Source organism: Cibotium barometz, chromosome 21, assembly GCF_041138505.1.
Source record: "Cibotium barometz isolate CiBa-2024 chromosome 21, ASM4113850v1, whole genome shotgun sequence".
NCBI classification, from domain to species: domain Eukaryota; kingdom Viridiplantae; phylum Streptophyta; class Polypodiopsida; order Cyatheales; family Cibotiaceae; genus Cibotium; species Cibotium barometz.
Genome location: NC_141066.1, coordinates 3,657,835 through 3,677,301, shown reverse-complemented (window position 1 = coordinate 3,677,301; position 19,467 = coordinate 3,657,835).

Here is a 19,467-nt window from a genome sequence, read left to right as displayed (position 1 = left end):
AGTATGATGTGGTTTCTCAGGCTTTGAGGTGCTAAGTCACAACCACTCAACTAGATTTTGATGACCTTATCTCCCTTCTCTTGGAAGAAGAGTCCATCCTCATTTCTTAGAGTAAGATCAAGGTGTCTCTTAACAGTTCAGATTAAGCACTTGCTTCAGTATAGAACAAAGGTTGGAGTTGGTGCTTCTTGTGTGGGAAAAGCGAACATTTGTCTAAGGATTGTTTATCCAAGAAAAAGGACAAGACTAAGGCAAGTCTTCATCTCAGAAGAAGGGTAAAGAAACAACACAAGACAATGATACAAATACTTCTAGTGACTCATCTAGGGCCCCCACGGTGCTTCCAGCTTAGGAGGAGCAGGATGGTATTCTACTCTAGTAAATAGATAATTTTTCCCAAGTGCTTCAAGCCAGAAGAGGCTCATGGGTGGGAGAGGAGACTAGTAGTAGCTCCATTTTCTGGTGCATGGTAACCATGAGTTGGAGTTCCAAGCATTAAAAATTTGGCAAGTTAAGGTCAGCTTTGGTGTAGTAGAGACTTTGGATAGGATCTACTTCGAGTTCATTGTTTGAGGTTTTGGGACGTGATGTGTTCATAGTCCACTGTTGGGAGATAATGGGCGTGGTGTTTCTGGTAGCTCATTATTCTATTCTTGGAGTTCACTACACACTAGTTTTGGAATTCAGAGCCAAGCAAATTTCTTTGCTGTTTGTGTTTGTGGTGGCATTGTGTTTTGAGGAAACAGGTTGGCGGGTGCTCTCTCCGAGGTGATTCCGGTATCTACAATACTGGAGGGTCCATGGTTGCATTGTCATTAGCTTATCTTCTTCAGACTCTTGCACACTATGAGCTACATAGGGAGTGTTAGAATATTGTGCATCTTTGTGTATTGGGGGTGTGCCCATGTATTGGGTATTTATGCTTTTATCTTCTTCTTTTATGGTTGTGGGGCTATCGGCCAGCTCTACATGTAGTCGGCCAACTTCCTTGCATCACTATAAAAAAGGGCCTCCCCATTATCACTTGTTATCATCCAATCCTTGCACATTGTACAGCTCCCTTGCTGGCTATTGCCATTGTAAAAGCCTCATGCTATGATAAAAGGTGTTCTTGTCTCTCTTTCTTTGTCTATGCTTCTTGTCTCTACCAACAGTTCAATCTTACGAATGCACTTGCCACGCTCTCCACTTTGATGAACAATGTGTTTCAAAAGGGTTTACAGAGCAGGCAGTTCCAGGAGCATGTGGAACACCTTGAGAAGGTGCTTGCAAAGTTGAAAGCTAACAAGTTCCATCTCAAAGAAAGCAAATGTGAGACGTGCTCTATTACTTGGGATTCAAGGTGAGCGACGCAAAGCTCATGCTGGATGAAAACAAGGTGAAGGCAATTGTTGAGTGGCCCACGCCCGCCGACTCGGTCGACAGAGGTGCACTCCTTTCACGGGTTGGCACAGTTTTACTACAGGATTTTTGTTGATGAGTATGCAGATTTGGCTACGCCACTCACAAACCGCACCAAGTTGTCTCTCATAAATGGAATTGGTCTCCACGATGCCAAGCTGCCTTCCAAATTTAAAGATAAAGGAGCTCTCAGCCTGTGTTGGAATTGCCGGATCACGATGAGCCCTTCGATGTGCATGCAGATGCTTCAGACCACACCGTTGGTTGGTGGTGGAGTCCTCATCATCTGATAATAAAGCATATGAGAGCCGGAAGTTGTTGGATCGTGAGACTGTATACAACTCATGAAAAGGAGATGACCGCACCGGTAAAGGTGCATATTACTTGATGGGCCAGATACTTCATAGTTTACACGGACAATGGGGTAACCACGAGTTACTTTTATCACTCAGCCCCCAAGCTTACACCCAAATAGGTAATTTGCCCAAGGAAATCATAAGTGATAGAGACTCACGTTTCATGGGAAACTTTTGGTCTACATTGTTTGCACTTGCAGGGACTATGTTTTGCTTTAGCTTGTCTTATCATCCTGAGAAAGATGGGCAAATGGGAGCAGGTAAACCAAATCTCGGAAGATTACCTTAGGCATTTTGTGTAATTGGACCAAAGTGATTGGTCCACATTTTTGGACATTGTCGAGTATTCATATAATTCATAGCGGCATAGTTCCATGGGTTTCTCAACCTTCAAGTTGAGCTGTGGCCGGATATCAACCCTAGTCTCTCGGGCGATCTAGTCTTGTAAGCATGCATCACCTACGGGAGGGGTCTTCCCTGAAGTCTTGGAAGGAAAGGCTCGAGGTGGCTAGGAAGAACCTTGAGAAGGCTTAAGCTAGGTACAAGAAGTATGCCGACAAGAAACATCTGCATGCTATCTACTCAGTAGGGGAGCTTGCAATTGAAGATGGATCCAGGACATCTCAAGTTACGTTATGAGATAACGGATCAATTAGCACGAAGATATGATGGTCCGTTTAAGATAGTAGAAAAGGTGAGTGATCTTGCCTATAGGTTGGAGTTGCCAGACCATATGCAAGTCCATCCTATTTTTCACATCTCTATGTTGTGCACCGCACCAAAGGATGATGATTCGAGTAGGGTAGTAGTGGATAGAGGTCCAGCCCTAGAGGTGGATAAGGGGAGTGACTATGAGTTGGAAGAAATTTTGAGGCATGGAACCAACATGGCCCAAATTGGGTTAGCTTTGTGTAAATGGAAAGAAAAGGATTCCGTTGAGAAATCTTGGCAAAAGGCATTTACTATATAAAGCCTATAATTTGTCTCATCCCTTCATTCCACCTCAACGAAGAGGGTGTCTTGAATCGAGGGTGGAGTGTGACGAGGGTGCTCATCTTCAGGGTCACCTTGGCCATGTCGTGTGGAGAAACCGCACGCGACTAACCTCGGCACTATCTCCATGTAGCCTTTAATACGCCCGATGAAGGGATCGACGATGCGAAAGCTGGGCATGGAAAAAGGGGGGGATCACGGGTGTCCACATGGCAAGTGGCTTGGGTTTATGTTTTTTGTAAACCCGGGCATGGGAAGCTCGCCGGAAGGCGCACAGAGGTAGTTGAAAAGTGGAGCTGGGCTCGCCATCCGTACAATTGGTTGGTCACAGCGCGCATGCGAAATTCGAAATAGAATCTACATATTGATGGGCGCTTATTTGAAAGCCCATGCAAGGGTGGTCGAACTAATGTCTATCCTCCTTAGAGGATGCGGGCATTGCTGACCCCAAACCAAAATCACATTTTTTCCCAGTGGGTAAGGTGCCGCAAACGTAAGCCCATGCATATATAGGAGGATGAAGCGAAACCCTAACCTGAACCTCAGCCCCAGCCTTAACCTTAACCTTAGTCCCAGCCCCGACCGCAGCTAAGACACCATAAACACAGATGGAGGGGCTAGGTACTGTGGCCTTACAAGAGATCAAGCATTATCAAAAGACAGTGCACAACTTAATTCCTAAGGAAACATTTGCGAGAGGTGTTCACGAAATTCATGACGACTTAAGGTTGAGGGACAATTGTAGATTTTGGTCTCGATAAGTAGTTTTCCAGTGGCCATATCGATGGACAGCACAAGCACTGGATGCTGTGGCTGCGGAGGCTTACCTAGTAGATATGTTTGATGATACCTTCATAGCTGCTATACATAGAAAGAGTGTCACCATCACCAAAAAGGACATGCGACTAGTTCGTCTTACTTGCGTAGATGGAGGGATACTCCTGGAGATGATAGCTATTTGTAAATATATTGGTCTTTTGTAATCATATAACTATGTAACCATCAATATGTAATTTGATGACTTTGAGATGAATATCAAGACCTTTTCTGTGCTCCTTGTGTTGTGCTTTTGTTTATTTTCTATCTTATTCATTTTCTCTTGTAGTAAGTTTATTTAAATTATTATTTTTAATTGTGTAATTGATTTTACTGTGTCAATCACAAATTGCCTACCATATCAAGTTTAATTTTTAATAACTTAGATATAGAATCAAATAGTTAAACTTTAATAGATATAGAATCAAACAATTAAAATTTGATAAATCCAAATGAGCATACGATGCAAAAGATAAAAAAGAAACTCGATTTTTATCACTGTAGATAGAGTATAAGAAATCCATGATCATTTTACAAAAGAGAGGCTATGTTCTCTGCCTCTTGTTACTTGCCTCACCAAAAGATGAAGGAGGGGATTTGATAGCTAGGAGCAAAAATGTCTCCCTCACAAGCTCCCTTTGGGTTGCTAAGGGATAGTGTATCCCTGCAACATGGCCAACTGCCACAAGGGCTTGTAGTGCACCCCCTCGTCTCACTGTTTTGAGTACAGAAAACTTAACTTGGAGTGTTGCGAGCATGACTTTCTCCAGGCTAAATGTTGTAGGGATAGTTTCGAAAGCAACATATGCATAATGCTAAAAGAGGACTTCCTACCATATTCTAGGATTGGACATCCTTTTTGCATAGGATTGGACATCCTATGCAAAAACAATGATTTTCATCATATTCATGGGAAATAAGTTTTTAGTATTTATGCATAAATATTTAATTAAAAGAAAAGAGGAATTTTTGGTAAATTTATTTTTATGCAAAAAGAGGAATTCCCATGATATTTGAGATCCAAGTAATTAAATGGTAAAAGAGAAATTTTTGGCATAATTCAAATTATGAGTATTTATCAAAAGTGGAATTTCAAGTATTATTATTTTTATTGGGAAATATGGGTAGAATTGATTTTTGTAAATTCCATGAATCTTTTATTCAAAAAGAAGAATGTTGAATATATCTTACTCGAGAAATTTGAGAAAGAATGTGAAAATAGCCACCATCGAGAAAACTTGGATAATTCTTATAAAAAAAAAAGAGAATCTGGAATCCCTGGGAGGATCGAGGATCCAATGAGTAAACGAAAGTTTAGAATTAATTCTCATTAATGAAGCTTAAGGAATGAAAATACAATACGAAATGCTCTTTCTGAGTTTTTACTATTCAATTATGATAAGGTTTATTTTCTCTTTTTAAACCTTCAATAGCACTCTGATATTTAGATTTAATGGGATTGAGAAAAAGTACCTTTAACTAGGCCAAGCAATTGGTAGAAACTTAGAAAAGTCCTATCAGTATCGAAAGTAGAAAACTGTACTAAAAGTGGATGTGATAAGATGTGATGTGGATCTGAATAGATGTGATGAGATGTGATGTGGATCTGAATGAATGTGATGGGATGTAAATGGATGCGATGTGATTAGATGAGATGTGAATGTGATAAGAGGAGATGTGATATGTGATATGTGATAAGATGTGAATGGGATGTGAGTGGATGTGATGTGATGTAAATGGATGTGGATGTGAATGTGATGAGATGTGATGATATGTGAATGGGTGTGATGTGATGTAAATGGATGAGATTGAGATGTGAATGGGTGTGATGTGATGTAAATGGATGAGATTGAGATATGAAGTGATAGATGTGCATGTGAATGAATGGATGGATGTAGATAGATGTGAATGTGAATGAATGGATGGATGTGGATAGATGTGCATGTGAATGAATGGATTGACGTGGATAGATGTGAATGTGAATGAATGGATGGATGTGGATAGATGTGAATGTGAATGAATGGATGGATGTGGATAGATGTGAATGTGAATGTGATGACATTCTACTGAATACTGAGTGCAGCAAAGAAGCTGCATTGATGGCTCTTCATACAATGACAATGAAGTTAGAGGAGGCAAAGTGCATCTTGCATTGCATCATTGAAGGTGCAATTGAATACCACACCATGATGCGTCCATCAAATAACATGCCCCCTGATGCACAAGAACAAGCAGAGCGGCAGCTTCAAGATAGACTTTGCATCACTAGAGAAGCTCTAAAAAAAGCAAAGGTATATATATGTGTTTTCTACATATGAAGAAAGTCCATGCCATGTTCATTGCCTCTTTGTCTGTGTTTATAGGCCGATTTAGACCACAAGAATGATTCTGTGGAGAAAGCAGGTGCTAGTAGAGGTTTCATGATGGGTGTGAAGTAAGAGAACTCTAGCACGATGATCATTCCACAATCGCCAAAGATTCTTCTACATGAGGATTGTATGCTGATTATGACGAAAAGGTGCCCAAGGTCTGGCCTCGGATTTGAAGCAGACCAATTTGTTATTTGTCTGTTTATATTACCTTGCAAGCATGTGTACCATGTATTTTTCTACTCCTATGAATGTGTAAAAGGAAAGTGCATTGCAGTTGGTTGTAGGCAGGCCATACCCAGAAGCAAAAAAATTGGTGGTAAGGACCAATCAAACAAATGACGTTACAAATGAACACTCAAGATGGCAGTTTGATGGTAGAAGATAATGCAAATAAACATATAACTAAGGATAGAGAAACACATGATGTCATAATTCAGGATACTCAATGTGCTATTCAAATGGTGGACACATTTGTGAGATCCCTGTCCCTACCATGCAATGGATTCGGGGTGCTAGCAGCAGAAGTAGAACTTCTTGCGCAGGGCAGGGTCCCACACTCGGGGCCTCGTCCAACGGATATCCGGACAAGAGACTAATCCGTTAGTTTTTCCAAAACCGAACCCGAAAAAAACTTCCTTTACCCGGAAAGCATAGGCGATTCCACCAGGATAACTTTTTACTCTAACGTAGTCAAGACCATTACTGATCAAGCTGATCCGACTGCACCTATAAAGATACTCGATCAGATCAAGGAAGAAACTTGCACTTGGATCATTGGGATCAATGCTTTTTTTCCCATCAAGAGGCACAGCCGTTGATTCCTATCCACCATAGAACAATTACTATCCGGGATTTACTTCATCTATCGTAATAACAAAAATTGAGTCTCGATTTACGGATCCATCAGTCCAGCCTAACCCCATCCAGTCCCATGGGTTAGCCAATCACCCAACCACTGTAGTGATGGGATCCAATTAGGAATTTGGTTAGGTTTTTGTCCCGGGTACCAGGGAAAAGAGTTCCCAGCCCCCCTAGCTGGAAGTTCATGCAAACATAAAACTAGTTACACCACTTACACACCCAATATGAAATTGCCTTTTTTTCAGCATCAACTAACTTAAAAATAATCCTTTAATGAAACCATTATGTCACTGATGACAATCCTCGAATTCTCTGGTTGAATCCATATTTCCAATCATTCATTCATCGGTGTACTTATGGCATCATTGGCAACCAGAACGCTCACCACCTGTTCACTCAGGGGCCTTTTCAATAGTTCATCGGTGTACTTATGGCATCATTGGCAACCAGAATGCTCACCACCTGTTCACTCAGGGGCCTTTTCAATAGTTCCTAGCTCATAGTACCCGGCAATATTTTCACATATAAAAATCAAGATGGAATCCTTGTTGAAGATCAGCAAGATCAATCAACAGATCTATATAAGAGAGCCATGGACTCATCCATTGAGGACCAGCAAGGTCAATCAACCAGATCCATGCCTGGTTTCAGAAAACAACTCTTACTCCTTATTCCAATATCTTCCACGACGCACGTGTGGGTATCTTCGGCGATCCAGAGCCCGAGCACCATATGGTCAGCACCCTCTAGGATCCTTCGCAGGTCACCTAGTACTTCACTCATAGGCCGCTTCCTTGATCCCTCATCCACATCGAAAGCTCACCATTTAAATCGAACCGAGGCTGGTCAAGACCTCAGCCGACCTTGCTACGCGAGACGTCCTCCATTGACTCTCCGTCAGCAGTTTCAACTTTATCAGTTAGGTCTCCATGACCTTAATCCACAAGACGGTCAAAATGCTTCCCCAGCATTCTTGACATAAATCAGTCATTTACAAACAGGTCACAAAATACAGTTTCTATATCGAACTCTCGTCTTTCCACATTATCCCTCCTCAGTCCACATTACTTTCCACATTCCACTCATATGTGTACTCATTCTCATCCATTCACTCATATCAACGACACATTATTTCACATACACATTCACATTCATTATTCTACACACATACACATCCACATTCGTACATCCACATCATACATCTAATTCCACATCCGCATTCATACATACACATCCATATCCACATCCATACATCCACATCCACATTCATACATCCATATCCACATCCACATCCATACATCCACGTCCACATCTACATCCATACATCCATTTTCACATCCTCATTCATACATCCACATCTACATATATACATCCATACATCCACATCCACATCCATATCCACATTTACACATCCATATTCACATTCACATACATCCATATCCACATTCCATATCTACATCCATACATCCATTTCCACATACATCTTTCCTTTCACATACATCCTTCACATATCATTTCTTTCACATACATATAACTACGTCCATTCTTTTACATACATACATCTCCATCTATTCCTCGTTCCTTTTCATCTATCTGATTCGTTTCACATCCTCGTATCTATTTATAGAATACAAGAGAATTTACGCATCTATTTATGCATAAATTCCATTTTAAGGAGAATAACACTTTCGAAATAGAAATCAATCTTTTATGCATCTTCTTATGCATAAATTTATTTTAAATGAAAATGACACTTTTGAATTAAAATTTCAATCTTTTATGCTTCTTCTTATGCATAAAATCAAAATTGATGAAAATAACTCTTTTGAACTAAAAATAGATTTCTTTATGCATCTTTCTATGCATAAAATCAAAATTGATGAGAATAACACTTTTGGATTAAAATAAATTCTTTATGCATCTTTCCATGCATAAATCTAATTTAGTAGGAATTACACTTTTAGAATAAAAGAATTTTTCTTATGCATCCTATTTATGCATAAAATCATTTATGATGAAAGTCACACTTTTAATATAAAAATATCTTTTATGCACCCATTTATGCATAAAAATCATCTATGATAAAAGTAACACTTTTATATAAAGAAATAATCTTTTGTGCATACTTTTATGCATGAAAATCAATTATGATAAAAGTAACACTTTTAAAAATATTCCTTTATGCATAAAAATCTATTTTGATGAAAGTAACACTTTCATAATAAAAGAAAATTATTCCTTTATGCAAAAAATCTATTTTGATGAAAGTAACACTTTCATAATAAAAGAAAAACATTATTTTATGCAAAAAATTCTATTTTGATGAAAGTAACACTTTCATAATAAAAGTAAAACATTCTTTTATGCATAAAATCTATTTTGATGAAAGTAACACTTTCATAATAAAAGAAAAACATTCTTTTATGCAAAAAATTCTATTTTGATGAAAGTAACACTTTCATAATAAAAGAAAATTATTCCTTTATGCATAAAATCTATTTAGATGAAAGTAACACTTTCATAATAAAAGAAAACTATTCCTTTATGCATAAAAATAATAATCAATATGCATCATCTATGCATGAAAATGACACTTTTAGAGTGTAGAATTGATAGGAATTACTCTTTTAGCATAATAAAAGATAATACTTATTTCCAAAAAAATTTGCCATAACCTCCTTTGTATGGCTCACCATTTTTCAAATTTTCCTACTTAATTTATCTTAAAAATCAACTCTTAATTGATTTAAAGTAATCTAGACTAATCAAAATTCACTTATAAAAGATAAAATATTATAAAAAGTTTAATTCCAATAATTATCACTTTAACTAGGATAAAGAAGGGTTGATTCTAAGAAGAGAGATGGGAAAAGCCTTTTGATCAAAGCATAGCTTCCATTTATCACTTCAAACAATCATAAACATTAGAAAAACATAAAATCAATAAAGAAAATTACAAGAATCTCTACTTACATAGTTTCTTGGAGCTTTCCTTTGGCTTGATGGTTTGAGGGTTCAACTCTTGTTTGTAACAAGAATGTCCACCAATCTTTGGAAGAGGGAAATGTCAAAAACTAGTGAATTATTAATGAATTCACAGTTCTTGGCTTGGGAGGAGTAGAGTAACAGTGCATAAACACTATTGAGTTTTCAACAAAGGGGAGGGCTTCTACTTATAGGAAAAATTGAGCTCCTAACCAAACAAACTGATTCTAGAATTTTTCAACTCAGTTTGGTCAATTTTTGACCATTTTTAGGTCAATTGAGCTAACTTTTTGGAACTAGACTTGAATTAGGAGAGAGGAGAGATAAAATATCTCAATTTTTGAAGATTTAAAAGTTAATTGCACATGTGAAGTAGGCGCCTCATTTATGAGGGGGAAATCCCCATGCAAAAGTGTCAAAAATGCATCATTGCTTCTAAATATCTCCCCTTTTTAACTATTAACCTTGTCCTTAGTCAACTCTTCATCTTATGTGAGTATTTACTCATTTTTGGGGGCTTTTTCTTTTATTTCTTCATTTATCTCCTCCCTACATTTGGATGAATCTTATTGGTCCATAGGAACCTTAATTTAAAATTTTGAAAAAATCTTCACCCCTAGGATAATGCCTCTTGAACCGATTATACTTAATTTCTAATGCACCTTTTGAAAATCTTTTTGAACTTCTATTTCAAGGGAACTGATTTTAATAATATGAGAAATTTTTCTATCTAAAAATATTCAAAATCTGAATATTCTCTCTCTAAAATATTTTCTCTCTCTATGTCAAAACAGGCAGAGACAAGATCTTTTATATTTCTGAAGAGGGCATTGATTACAGGGGGAAGATGCTGGACATCTTGAGAGGCTAGGGAGGAATCTTACAACATTAAAGAGATTGCCAAAAACATTGTTGCTTCAATTAATAGTTGTGATTCTGAGAATAAGAATCAGTATGTATTTACATATTTGTCTTTGTTGGTGGCAAACATGGTTTTTAAGATGGTTCACCTTAGATTTCTTATGGTGGGGCACACACATAAGGATATTGATGCAAACAAGTCAAACGCTTACATTTACTCATCTGATGAGAAGATTTAATGAGTGTGCAAGTATGAAACCAATGCCTTTTCTTATGAAGGAGGTGCCAAATTTCAAAGAGTATGTGAAAGGGTACTTGAAATTGGAGGATATAACCTTGTTTTCTATCCTCCAATTTTAAAATGCGTATGAGGATGAGAGAGAGAGAGAGAGATTATTATCCATCTAGCTAGGTTTCTTGCTAGACTCTTCTTATCCACTAAATACAGCAAGGCAGAGTAATCCACATGAAAGGTAAACTTATTGCCCAGTAAAGTAGTGCTGAAATTTGGTGGCTGAGCATATCATTCCAAGGGCTTCTCTGTGTGCAGTTGATTATTTTTGCTTAGCATTAGAGAGCCTTCTACTGGCATAGCAGATAGGCTGGAACCATTTCTTATTGGCCTCTTGCATCAAAACACTACCAATTGCCACATCAGAGGCATCCACAAAGACATGAAAGAGTAATTTCGAGTTTGGGGACTGGACAATAGGTGCTTCTGATTGATCTTGAGATGCCAAAATGTGATGTCACATTCCGTTTGTCTAGTTGAAATTTTCCTACCTCAACTGCTTGGTCAGAGGTGTTTTGATCTACACCATCTTTTGATTTAAGGGGGATGCTACATGGGCGAGGTATCTGAGCATTCGACTTTGCCATCTGACTTGTCCCAAAAATCTTCTCAGCTCTTTCTCATTTGTTGGAGTTGGGGCTTTCCGGATCACCCTGACCTTGGTTGGGTCGATTGCTATTCCTTCCTTGGAAATGATGTGGCCTAATAGCATTCCGCTTTGGACAGCAAATGCACATTTGGCTGGGTTCAGCAGGCTTAATCTGAAGAGTTTGCATTTGGCCAAGCATAGCTGTAGGTGCATCAGATGTTGAGATGTTTTGCCAAAAACACTAATGTCATCAATGAATACCCGCATGAAGGTGGTAAAAAAAATTGGCAAAAATTTCCTGGACTATGTGCTTAAATGTGGCGGGAGCATTCTTGCAGAGCCAAAGGTCATGACGTTTGATGCAAAGGCTCCCCATTCTGTGATGAAAGCTATTTTCTCCCAATCTTCTGAGGCCATTTGAACTTGATTATATCCACTGAACCCATCTAGGAATGAGTACATCTCATGCCCTACCACAACATTAAGCATGGAATCTGTGAACAGTAAGGGAAATGGATCTGAGATAATTGTTGTATTCAGCTTCCGATAATCTATACAAACCCTCAACTTTTGGTTTTTCTTAGGCACAATCATGATGGGGGATAACAATGTCACTTGATCAATCAAATATACGAATCCAACTTGTAGAAGCTTATCTATTTCTTCCTTCACCCTTTTGGCATAGTTTAAGTTCATTCGGTATCTTTGTTGTCGGATGGGGATGGCATGGGATCAATCCCTTTCATCTCGGTGTAGCTCCATGCAAACACGTCTTTGAAGGAAGTGAGCAACACCCATACTTCCTCTTAGAACTCAGTGTCCAGCTTGGCACTAACCCGGACCATCTTGGGGTCATTATCAGTTTCGAGGTTCATTTCCATCACTTCATCATCTTTGACCCTCTTTGAGTGCTTGATATCTTTGTCAAAATCCTTTTTTGCTGCAATGAGTTGCTCTAGGCTTAGAGTAGTACCAACCTTGGCTAGATCCTCACAAAAATCTTCTGCTTCATTCGGAATGTGTCCAACCGTCTGTGGAGCGGACCGATCCTTGGGAACCTTATCCTTGTGCAGACTACTTGGTTGATATCTGTCCATTATCAGGACTACATCAACCTCAAACAGGCTGATCAAATTAGCCTTTTGCTGGAGATACTCCTCCTCCTCATCGAGGTCTAGCCCTTCCAGCATGTTGACTCCTTCAGCTATTTTCATCCAGGCTGGTTTCTCCACCTTCTGCCTACTGATGTAGAGATCCTTATTTTCTTCTTTCCACACCAGATAGTAATCATATCCTTATCCCAATCTTGATTGATCCATGCTTGGAGGAGCCAGGGTCTGCTGTGCCGAGCAACATTGGATAAGCGCCTTTGATATCCTCCATCTAAAACACCATAACTACTATCTAGAAATTGTATCTGGATACCTCCAATGTGAGTTTGCAGATTAATCCAAGTGTCTCCACTTGCCCCGTTGATCCACCATTTTGATAACAAACAGTGTGGGCTCCCATCTACTCAACCCAAGCATGTGGCACGTTACATCTGATAGGATATTGACTCCGTAATAACTGCCATCCAACAGAACTGCTATATCCACTCCGACCAACTTGACCTTGATCATAGGGATGGATTCATCTCATAAATGGGGGCTTCTCTTGGTGGGGTATCCGCCTTTTTCATATTTAGGGCTTCCACTGACTGCAAGGGTGGCATTTCCTCTCCCTCAGATTTCAAGTGACCCATCAGAGATGCTTCCCAAAAATGAGTAAATGTGCTCACATAAGATGAAGAGTTGACTGAGTATAAGGCTTATTAGTTAAAAATTAAGAGATGTTTCTAAAAAAATGAGATATTTTGGAGAAATGATGAATTTTTGACACCTTGGTAAGGAGGGGGAGACTCTTGAGGTAGGCGCCTAATTCACACATGTGGATAAGTTTTTAATTCAAAAAAATTGTGATATTTTTATCTCTCCTCACTCCTGGATCCAAATTGAGTCAAACTAAACCTAGAAAATTCTAGAACCCAGTTGGACTTGGTTAGTGTCCTCCCTCACCTATAAATAGATCCTTAGTCTTTTGTAAAAAAATTTGTGAACTATACCATGCCAGTATTACATTAAAATAATGATATTTTCTATTATCCCTTAAAAATTCTCTACTTTTGGAGAACTTGGAGCTTCTCTCTCTCTTCAACAACTCTTGGAGCTTTCTTCTTAACATACTAAACGAATTGATTGGTTGGGGGCTTCCTTCTAAGATAAAGAAGCAAGCCAAATCTAGAGGTAAGAAGTAATTTCATGGTTTTCATTAATATTCTCAAAAGATTTCACTTCTCAACCCCTCTCAAGCTTGAGAAGTTTCAAATTAATTGTTTTCAATGCAAATCAAGCTTTTTATAAAGAATTCTAATGATTAATTATTTTCAATGCAAATCAAGCTTTTTATAAAGAATTCTAATGATTAATCACAAAAAGTTAATCTTTATGCTTATTAGGATATTTTTTTATGTATATCTCTCTCTCCCCAAAAGAATAGTCATTCCTATGACTAATTCTTAAGCAAATGAATGCTTCTCATTGATAAATTCTTAATTCAAAATCAATCTCTAAGCTTGTTAAGCTAGAGGTTAAGAAAATGGCTTTTTATACTTTTATGTTAATAAAATTATGGTAAATTTATGATTTAATACCATAAATTGTATTTAAGTTCAAAGATAGTTCTTCTATCATAATTGTATTACAAAGTCTTATTTTTTCATAGGTACACCGATGGAGGAATGATTGGAAATTAGAATTCAACCGCATAGTTTGGAGGATTATGATCAGTGATACTATGGTTTCATTAAAAGATTGTTTTAAAGACAGCCGAATCTATGAAACAGGCAATTTCATATTGGGTGTGTAAGTGGTGTGACTATCTTGAAGTTTGCTTGAAGCACCGGCTAGGGGGCTTGGGAACTCTTTTCCCTAGTACCCGAGACAAAACATAACCAAATTCCTAAAAGGATCCTATCACTACAGTGGTTGGGCGGTTGGCTAACCCATGGGATTAAATGAGGTTAGGCTGGACTGATGGATCCCTAAAATGAGACTCAATTCTGTTATGGTACGATAGATGAAGTAAATCCTGGATAGTCTTTATTCTATGGAAAAGAATCAACGGTTGTGCCTCTCGATGAGGAAAAAAGCGTTGGTCTCAATGATCCAAGTGCAAGTGTTTTCCTTGATCTGATCATGTGACTTACGGGTTCGCTCGGATCAGTTTGGTTAGTTAAGGCTCTTGACTACGTTAGAATAAAACTATCCTGAAGGAATCGCCTGTGGTTTTTGGGCAAGGGAAGTTTTTCCAGGTTCGATTTTGGAACCAAGGAATTAGTTTGGGCAAGGAAAGTTTTTCCAGGTTTGATTTTGGAAGAACCAAGGATAAGTCTCTTGTCCGCTTCTAGCACCCCTGATTTCATTGCGCGGAGGGGGCAGGGACCTTTCAATGTCAAGAATTGGAATTGGTCACGAGGTTTTTGCTTGATTCAGATTCGAGAGATGGGCAAGTAGTTTATTGGCCACCCCTCTCGCAGTCGTGGTCTAACCAAAATTATTCGATTTACTTCTAACTTTGATTCCTAAGGATTTTCTTCAGTTAAAATCTACTGAACTTCTAACCGTAAGGAAAATTCCAACTTTATGAATTTCATTCCATAATAGATTAAGATTTGGTTCTATATATGAATATCGGGTTTTTATAAAAATACTCTTCTTCCATTAATCTAATTTTGAGTAAATATCAATTTGGTGATTTATCCACCTAAAATATCTAAGAATATTCTTTCTACCAATTTAATTATCAACCCTAAGTTTGGTAGAATTATGGTGAAAATTCCTCTTTTTTCACCAAAATTTAATTTAAACCTTTCTCTCCTTAAAGTATCATAAAAATTCTTCTTTTAAATTAAATACAAGTATCCATTTTTTTGAATATGCTTAAAATCCCTCTTTTTGCATTTAAATGATTGAATTCCAAATGTGATGGGAATTCCTCTTTTATCATTTAATAATTTCTTATGCATAAAATAAATTTATCTAAAATTTCTCTTTTTTAAATTAAATAAAAATATCTATTATTTTAAATATGCCAAAAATTCCTCTTTTACTATTTAATTACTTGGATCTCAATTATCATTGGAATTCCTCTTTTTGCATAAAAATAAATTTACCAAAAACTCTACTTTTTTTAATTAAATATTTATGCATAAATACTAAAAATTTATTTCCCATGAATATGATGAAAATCATTCTTTTTGCATAGGATGTCCAATCCAAGAATATGGTAGGAAGTCCTATTCTAGCATTATGCATAAAATAAGATATGTATTATTTTCTGAAATTTTTGCCATAGCTTTGCTCTGCTATTATTGATAATTTTTAATTTTTCTTAAAAGAATAAAACATTCTAATGCAAATATGATAGAAGATCTATTCTTAAACTTAAATCTAAACTATGAATTTGAATCATAATTTTAACCATAATCATAAACTTAATTATGATTATTCTACTAGATTAAGCTATTTCCATTATTCCTCTTTTCCCAAATTGACAGGATTATCTCTTTTCCATTTAGAATCAATTAAAGTAGTTTTTAACTACGTATAACTAATTTAAAAGAATTAACCATTATTTTGTTAACATAGAAGCATAAAAATACCATTTTCTTATTCTCTAGTTTAACAAGCTTAGAGTTTGGTTTTGAATCAAGAATTTATCAATGAGAAGCATTCTTTTGCTAAAGAATTAGCCATAGGAATGACTATTCTTTTTAGAGAGAGAGATATACATAAGAAAGCATTCTAAATAAGCATAAAGATTAGCTTTTTCTTGATTACACATTAAAATTCTTAGGTAAAGCTTGATTTGAATTTAAAACAACCAATTAGAAAACTTCTCAAGCTTGAGAGGGGTTGAGAAGAGAAGCCATTTGAGAATATTAACAACAAAAAACCATAAAATTCATTCTTATCTCAAGGATTAGCTTGCTTCTTTTTCTAGAAGTGAAGCCCCCAACCAATCAATTGGTTTAGCAAGTGGAGAAGAGAGCTCCAAGAGTTGTTGAAGAGAGAGAGAGAAGCTCTAAGCTCCCCAAAAGTAGAGGATTTTAACGGGATAATAGAAAATATGATTATTTTAATGTAATACTGGCATAGTATAGCTCACTGATGAGAATACAAAAGAATGAGGGTCTATTTATAGGTGAGGGAGGCCACTAACTGAGTTCAACTGGGTTCTAGAATTTTCCAACTTCAGTTTGATTGAATTTGGACAAGTTTGGCTCCCCTTTTGATCCAATTTGATCTAGGAGAGAGGAGAGATAAAAATATCACAATTTTTTGAATTAAAAACCCTTCCACACATGTGAAAGAGGCGCCTACCTCAAAGCTCCCCCCCTCTTACCAAGGTGTCAAAAATTCATCATTTCTCTAAAATATCTCATTTTTTTAGTAATATCTCTTAATTTTTAACTAATAAACCTTGTACTCAGTCAACTCTTCATCTTATGTGAGCATTTACTCATTTTTGGATATTTTCTTTAATTCTTTGGATTTATCTCATCCCAACACTTGGATTAATCCTATTGGTCCATAGGAACCTTAATTGGACCATAATCCAGAAATTTTTGAAAATCTAGAACCTTAGGCTAAGGTCCCTTATATCATTTTTTTATTGATTCCTAATGCACATTGGAGAATTTATTTTGAACTTCTGTTTTAGGAAAATATATTTTAGATATTAGAAAAATTTTTATATCTAAAAATATCTCAATATTGAATTATCTCTCTCTAGGCAAAAATATCTCTCTAGAATTTTTCTTCTCTCTAGGCAAAAACAAGGAAAAATAATATTTTCTTGTTTTCTGAAATAGGGAATGATTACAGGGGACTGAGGTAAAATCTTATTCATTATTCAGGCTGAGTTGGAATCTTACATCCTCTCCCACTTGAAAAACGTGAGATGTCCTCATCTCGCAAAGTGGGAGTAATCTTTTGCAAACTCTTCTTCTTTCTCCTAGGTGGTGTCTTCTAAAGGGAAGAACTTCCACTTGACTAAAAACTCTCTGCTGAGGACTCTGCCCTTGAGAACCTTCTCCCGAACATCAAGGATTTCTTCAGGTTGGAGTATCATCTGGCCTTGAGTTGGAGAAATCAATTGTTCATCATCAAGCACGTGACTCGGTCTAGGTACATATTTCTTAAGCAAACTGACGTGGAATACATTATGTACCTTGAGATGGGGAGGCAGAAGAAGTTTATAAGCTAGATCACCTACTTTCTTTATAACAGCATATGGTCCATAGTATCTGGGAGAGAGCTTCTTGTACTTTCCTAAAGATAAGGAACTTCTTTTTGGTCGTAACTCGAATGAAGAAAAGAGTTCCCAGGCCCCCTAGCCGGCGTTTCAAGCAAAATTCAAGGTAGTCATACCACTTACACACCCAATATGAGATTGCCATTTTAACAGATTCGACTGTCTTTAAAATAATCTTTCAATAAAATAATAGTATTACTGATCATAATCCTCCAAAATATTGAGTCCATTATTTTACAAAATATATCATCTGAACTCTCCGTTGAAGACCAGCTGGTCAACCAACGAGATCCAATATCAAAATTCTATTCACAAAAGTCATTCTTTCTGTTCATCTCTATCTTCCTCGACGTACGCATGGGTGTCCTAGCAATTGCAAGCCCATGCATCACTTGGTCTGCATCACCTGGTCAGAACCCTTTAGGATCCTACTTAGGTGTCCTAGCACTTCACTCAGGGACCGCTTCGTTGGCCCTCGCCGATCGTACCGGAAGCGCACATTTTAACCATACCGAGGTTGGTCAAGACCTTGGCAGGTTTTGCCGTGAGCGACGTCCCTCAACGACTCCCCGCCAGCTATTACAACGAGTCTCTCCTTAGTTAAACACATACCAAATGCTTTCTCTAGTATTCTGGCGTAAAATAGTCCTTTAAAAGAAAACAAAGGTTCTATGCAAGTAGAATTCCGGGTTCGAGATTGGTTCCACAAAACCCTTTTCCCTTAATCCAGATTTTCTTAATGAGAATCAATGATCTCTCATCAGGGTAATCTACCCATCATTCGACTGAATTTCCAACTATATTCTAAGTGATTTCGGTTAAGGGAAAACTATGCTGATTCAATGGTAGCCTATTCTTTATGTGAAGAATTGGAATTGGTCACGAGGTTTTTGCTTGATTCAGATTCGAGAGATGGGCAAGTAGTCTACTGGCCGCCCCTCTCGCAGTCATGGTCTAACCAAAATTATTCGGTTTACTTCTAACTTTGATTCCTAAGGATTTTCTTTAGATAAAAATCTACTGAACTTCTAACCGTAAGAAAAATTCCAACTTTATGAATTTCATTCCATAATAGATTAAGATTTGGTTCTATATGAGAATATCGGGTTTTTATAAAAATACTCTTCTTCCATTAATCTAATTTTGAGTAAATAAATGAGATATTTTGGAGAAATGATGAATTTTTGACACCTTGGTAAGGAGGGGGAGCTTTGAGGTACGCGCCTCTTTCACATGTGGAAGGGTTTTTAATTCAAAAAAATGTGATATTTTTATCTCTCCTCTCTCCTGGATCAAACTGGATCAAAAGGGAGCCAAACTGATCCAAATTCGGTCAAACTGAAGTAGAACCCAGTTGAACTCAGTTAGTGGTCTCCCTCACCAATAAATAGACCCTCGCTCTTTTGTATTCTCATCTGTGAGCATAATCCAAATTTTTTTGAAAATCTAGACCCTTAGGTTAAGGTCCCTTATATCATTTTTTTATTGATTCCTAATGCACATTGGAGAATATATTTTGAACTTCTGTTTCAAGGAAATATATTTTAGATATTAGGAGAATTTTTATGTCTAAAAATATCTCAA